Genomic DNA, 6,000 nt, shown 5'->3' with positions numbered 1-6,000 from the left:
TAGTGTAATGATTTCTCCACGTCTTGTACTCACTACCACATACTGTTTGGCATTCAGTGCCAGATATCCTTAAGTTGGACCCTTGTTTGATAAATTCAAAAGACTAAACCATGCTTTTTTATTGGAAAAATATAATTACATCTGATTTCTGTTTTACTCAATTAAAATTGGTGAATTAATGTCATTTACATCATATACTTATATTCATATGTCATATAATCTCATATATTTATAAATTCATAGTAATATTAAATTTTCTTATTAACATTTACATTATTTACTTTGATATAATATAATATGATCAACTTTTGGTTTAAATATGATATTCAAGGTTGTGAGCATTGTATTAAAATCTCTTCAGTTTATATGACCCTCTTTTTGAAGTCTTTTAAAAATATTCTAATTTTTATAAGGAATTCATCAGATGATATTGATTTCTTTCTTGACAACCACTTATTTTACTACAAAAAATAAAGCCAGATTCCATAAGCAGTAAAAAAACCTTTTAAATAAATCAGTCTATTGCCAGTGACACAAACCCAACCAACTACATTAATGACAAATACATTCAGAGAAGAAAGTGAAAAAAGCTAACAAAATATCGTCAGAGGTGAAAGGACATGCAAGGGGAGTAACATAGCAGAGGGAAGGCAGCAAAGACTATTTCTGGAAGAAAAGGAGAAAAGGATTTAGAAAGCAGAAAGGTATTTTCAGTCTAAGGAGAGAGAAGGAAAGACAGTGGTATGAATCTGAATGTCTGAATATCAAAGCAATTGTCAGATTAAGGTTTTCTTGCTGTTGGGTTTTTGCATTTTTTTTTGTTTTGTTTTGTTTCTTTCCATAAAGGAATACAAAAATGTACTTAAGAAAGGCATTGCATTTAGAGTTTTTTTTAAATTATTTCAAATTTGTTTTGAGTCTGAAACTGACTGACTAGTGGTCAAACATGAATATAAGGTAAAGAAACTCATGGAAATGAATTACAGAGTGTGTGACAAATTAACATTCTTCAAATACATGAGTGGAAATGTGTGTGTAGATTCCAGGCATTCTGAAAACATACCTTTTAGAGAAAAATTTAATATCCAAAGATGCAACATGATATAGAAGGTCAGCTGCCAATCTAAAAGAAAATGAACCACATGAATAAAAATGAGTCCTCAAACTGTAAGAGAGATTCTCTATCAAGACTGAAATCAAATAAAATATTGATAAGACTTCTGGCTTGCAAATTTATTTGTAAGTCCTTAATAATTGAGGGTGCTTGACAAAATAGGTTCTGCCTCCCAGACCTCCCACTTTGCAGTCATTATCTTGAATGAACTTCTCTTCACCATGAAGACAAAGGTGAGAAAGGTAATGTAAATCCATCTTGTGCAGGGTTTGTACAACCTCTTCTTTATGACTGGTTTCACACAACGACCAATAGACATTTTCTACTGAAATTTTAATTAAAAGCTATAAAAGCAGTCAGCTGTAGGCCATGAATGTGTTGATAACAAAAAAGTGCCATTATAGAGTAGAAAGATCAAGCACTGTACAAATTTAGTGTGAAACCATGTTAAGTAGATCCATATGCCTGCGTTTAATGTAATTCTAAGATCTACATGGTAGTGATGGAAATACTAAAGTAAAATGTCAATTAAAGCTAGGACACCTATTTTAACTAGAATCATGTTAATTCAATTATATATTAAGAATATTTCTCTTCTGATGTTTGCAAAGAAATCCTACCATGTGAAAAATACTTTTTTTTTCTCTGATTGTGGCTGCAAGTATCCAGGTATCCAGATTATCATAAAATAAAATGTTAATTATATACTAGTGAATATGAAATTTATTCAACATAGCATAGATTAGAACTATAATTTTATAGTAGAAATAATTTTGAACAAAAAAGAATATTTAGACATATATTGTCAATAAATTAAACTTTTAAATTAATTTATTCCTCATATAATTTACAATAAAATTTTATAAAATTTATGGTGTGGAGCGATTGTGGTTTCATAATAACATTTCATATTTGGAATTCAATTTGTTTTGACTGAAAGAATAAATCATCCTGTGTGATTTGGCTGCTTGTTAAGATCAACATTTATTTAGTACCACCTTCCTATTACAAAAATATTTAAGTATTTTATATTTAATTTTACATTAACTATTCTAATTTCCAAGGATATGCATTTTTTTATTCAAGAACCAGAATCCAAAATCACAATAAAAACAGTATTTTTAATGAGCCTAAAAAATACTTGATAAAAAATTTTAACTCAATTCCCTGTAAATAAAAAGAAAATATTATATTATTATAGCTCATACAAAAATTCTTAGGTAATGCTTTTACTTGATTAATCAAATGAATTATTTTAATGGTTAAATTTGCTATTCATCAATTTGTGGGTAATATTCTTATGCAGAATATCACACTTGAATATAAATATCAATGCCACACATCCATAGAAGACAATTCTCTCATTAGATTAATCTGGAAATACATATTCTAAATTATTTACTGAAAGCTGCTGTAGTTACAGAAGACACAAAAGACATGTAGAAGCACAAGTTCAAATCCATCAGCATAGGTTTTAACTTCTGTCCATCTGGTACGCTATCTCTATGGTTATTTACTGATAACAAAAGCACATAGTTATTAAAAAAGGACAGTACATTAGGCCATAGAATTGTGTTTTGTAGAAGCTTCTTGATTTAAGAGAGCTTCGCTGGGAATTTGAACACAAATTATTTCTGAAGTCTGTTCTGATTATTTCATACCTCTGCTCAAAAACACAGTCATCAGGGAGGTTGTGTATATTGTACATGAAAGCAGACTCAGGAAAGCATTATATGTCTTCACCCTTTCATTTCTCTTCCAAAGGAAATGGTACACTGACCCCTCAGAATTCAAGGCAAATATCTCTGATGTTTCTTGTTTGATTTCTACACAGCAGAAAGTTATTTAACATGCCTGAGACTGAAATGCAGAGTAGAAACAACTTTGTCTTTGACAAGTAAGGGAAGATATGATCCACACACAGGCTTATCCTCTGAATTTCTGGACCAGAAATTTATCTCCAATAAATACTGAAAGCCTTCCTGAGGATATATTCTAAACACTTCACAGGTAATGCAAACAGCTTTGGAAATCACTGTGGGTGCTCTGAAGCAATTCTAAAGCTCTTGGCATAATTTGGTGCCATGCAACTTACACGGAGGAGTCATTTTATACTAGAATTCCTTTTTACTCCATAAAATTATACCCAAGATGAAAGTGTTGCAAAGCCATTGTCATTTTAACTGCAACAGGCTCTTACTTCAGCAAAAGTCTTGGTGAAGTGCCACTAAGAGTCTGCTCAAGATCTGCTAGAAATGCATACTATTTAACCCTATATCTATTACTGATTTTAAAAAAAAAAAGGTGATGACAAGAGTATAGGGAATTGTTTATGAATTAGGGCACAGTACAACAGTCATCTGAAACCCAGTTATTCTTTCCAGACAGTGTTTTCCTATGATCTTTCTCATGAGCTTTTTAGCTAGTGTGCCACTCATATTATGTGAAAATACCATCTGAACAGAGTCAAATTTCCAGAAAGAACATAAGATTCAGCACAAGTCACAGTTTTGTGTCAGTACTATGCACAAAAAGATTGTGATACTTTCTGGAACATCTATATCTCTACATCTGGAGATATAAAGTGCAAGTGGGGATATAGGTTGTAGGTGACTTCAGATGGACTCTTGATTGTCACCTTCTGTGTGTTAGGTGACCATTGTAAATGCCAGTCCTATTAGCTGAATTTAAAATATTGCTTCCCTGGTCATTTTAAAACAACATACTTTACAATCCTTGCTCAGTATAACAGAGATGTGTTTTAGATTTAACTTTTTCCACCTGGTCATGCACCACAGTTGTCCCTGTCTGTAAAAATACAAAAAAACCCAGCTATCCTCTACTTTAAGAAGCACAAATTCTTTTCTTCTGTTTATATTTTTCCAGACATAAAAGATTCTAGAAAATGCATGTGCGATGGAGGCGTAGTGTATACAGGAAGCTGTGTAACCAACAGATTGACTTTGTGAAGTATTCATCACTGCAGGTGATGGAAAATTTTGCACATGCAAAAACATAACAAAATGAGCAGCCACAACCTAGCTGCAAAAAAGAAGTCTTCTATTAAATATCTTTTAAAATCTACTATAACCTCAAATAGAAAGTTTTCAAGAGTTTCTCAACAAGAAAGGTTTTTTGAAATCATGGCAGTGTACAGAGCTGGACACGTCAAGATGTATTCTCTGAAATGGTTGACCAAGAGCAGCAAAAAATCAAACCAGGCTTAGTTGAATCTACATTCTTGGAAATAATTCTAGAAGAAAAATCCAAAGTATGTAAGTGCTGTATGGTGGAGAGTTGAAAATATTTTGTACTGTCACTTTCCAAAACAGTTAAAAGACAAATAGTCTACTTGATGTTTCTTCACAGAAGAAAGCAAATTCAATAATTCATCTGATTTGTCAATAAACTTTTTTTAATATTTACTGAATTTGTATTTTTAGTCAGGAACTATTTTGGGCGAGATAAAATGGAGAAGCACATTGTACTGTGAAATAGAAATTCATATGCAACAACTTGGATCATATAGATAACTTTTTTTTTTTTTTCGCCTTTTAAAAATCTTTTTGCATTCCCTAACAACACTTTCAAGACAAGGTACCCTTTTGGTATGTAAAAGCAAATGTGATAAAATGCAGTGAGGACATACTGCATCTAGCTAAAGTATAGTAGGACCTTCAATACTTATATTACATTTTTCCCCGTAATCACATTCATTGTATAAATGCATACCAACTCATTCTTATCAAGGAAGAATTATCACAAAGATGAAGATAGTCCAACATGCATGTTTCCTCTATTTTTCTAGATGTAACCCATTGCAAAGAAAGAAATATTAAAATGTTTATTAAACTATAAACGTGCCTGACATTGAGTACATTTACTTCAGTAGATCCAGTATCAGAAAGATTATTGCCAAAAAGAAATTTTTAAATTATGATTGTCATGGTAACTACCAGCTGCTGTTGCACCAGTTCCACCAATGATACAGTTTTTTTAAGGATATGCTGGAACTGTAATGCAACAAAGAAAAGGAAAATACTTATTTGATCACACAGTGATTAATTTTTATAAGCTTTTCAAAACCTGCTTTTAGAAACACTCACACTATAACACATATAATAAACTATTAATAAAAATATGTGTACACTTAAACTACTGAAGACCACTTGATTTCAGCAATAATCTGCTTTGGTTTTTAACAGCCTAAGTATGGCAAGTGTGCACAATCTCATTGATAAATATGCACCAAATGACAAATTAATATGTCCTGACCCTTCTCAGCTACAGCTACAAATGTAATTATAGTATTTTGGACATCAGTCAGTTTTGTCTGTGTGGGGAAAGGTTGATTCAAGCAGCATATGGATCTGCTATAAGGAAGTATAAACTGCCCTCTATGTGAGGAGAGCGTGCATAATATGTGTTTAAAAAAAAGAAAAAAAACTTAAAATCATGACTATTAGAAAGCAATATATTTTATTAAGCTGCCAAATCCATTAAATTGTTTAACTATAGAGAAGACTGTTATTGAAATCCCAGTGGGACTTCTGTTTAGATGATCTGGGAGCATTTTTTCCAACAGCTAGCATGTAATTCCACATGCTAAGTTTCCTGATTGTTTTCACTCTGCTTTAAACAGGAAATTGAAAACCTGTAAGATTTTTTCCTTGTGAAATGTTCAGATGATTCTGTAACTCAAGAAAGTCAACAATACATATGATAACAATGATAACAGTGCATAGGACTAGAAAACAGGGTCTGCCATGTTATTAAGTTACCTAATTTTTGAAATTGAACAAGGATAGAAATTACAGAAATAGACTAAAAAAATCTCAAAAAAGTTTATTTTTGTAGCCAAATGGATAATATGTGTATATAATATG

General features: G+C 31.5%; 1 long non-coding RNA gene across 1 annotated transcript in view; it reads right to left on the bottom strand.

Moving 5' to 3' along the window:
• Positions 1–1,101: 1,101 nt before the first annotated feature.
• LOC110470575 (uncharacterized) overlaps positions 1,102–6,000 on the bottom strand; it is a 74,148-nt gene continuing 69,249 nt past the window's right edge. Inside the window, exon 3 of the long non-coding RNA XR_002465440.1 lies at positions 1,102–1,123. This is a non-coding gene — a long non-coding RNA (uncharacterized LOC110470575). The remainder of the gene's footprint in view (positions 1,124–6,000) is intronic.

This window comes from Lonchura striata, chromosome 2, assembly GCF_046129695.1.
Source record: "Lonchura striata isolate bLonStr1 chromosome 2, bLonStr1.mat, whole genome shotgun sequence".
In the NCBI taxonomy this organism is placed as follows: domain Eukaryota; kingdom Metazoa; phylum Chordata; class Aves; order Passeriformes; family Estrildidae; genus Lonchura; species Lonchura striata.
This window is presented reverse-complemented; position numbering and strand designations above follow the sequence as displayed.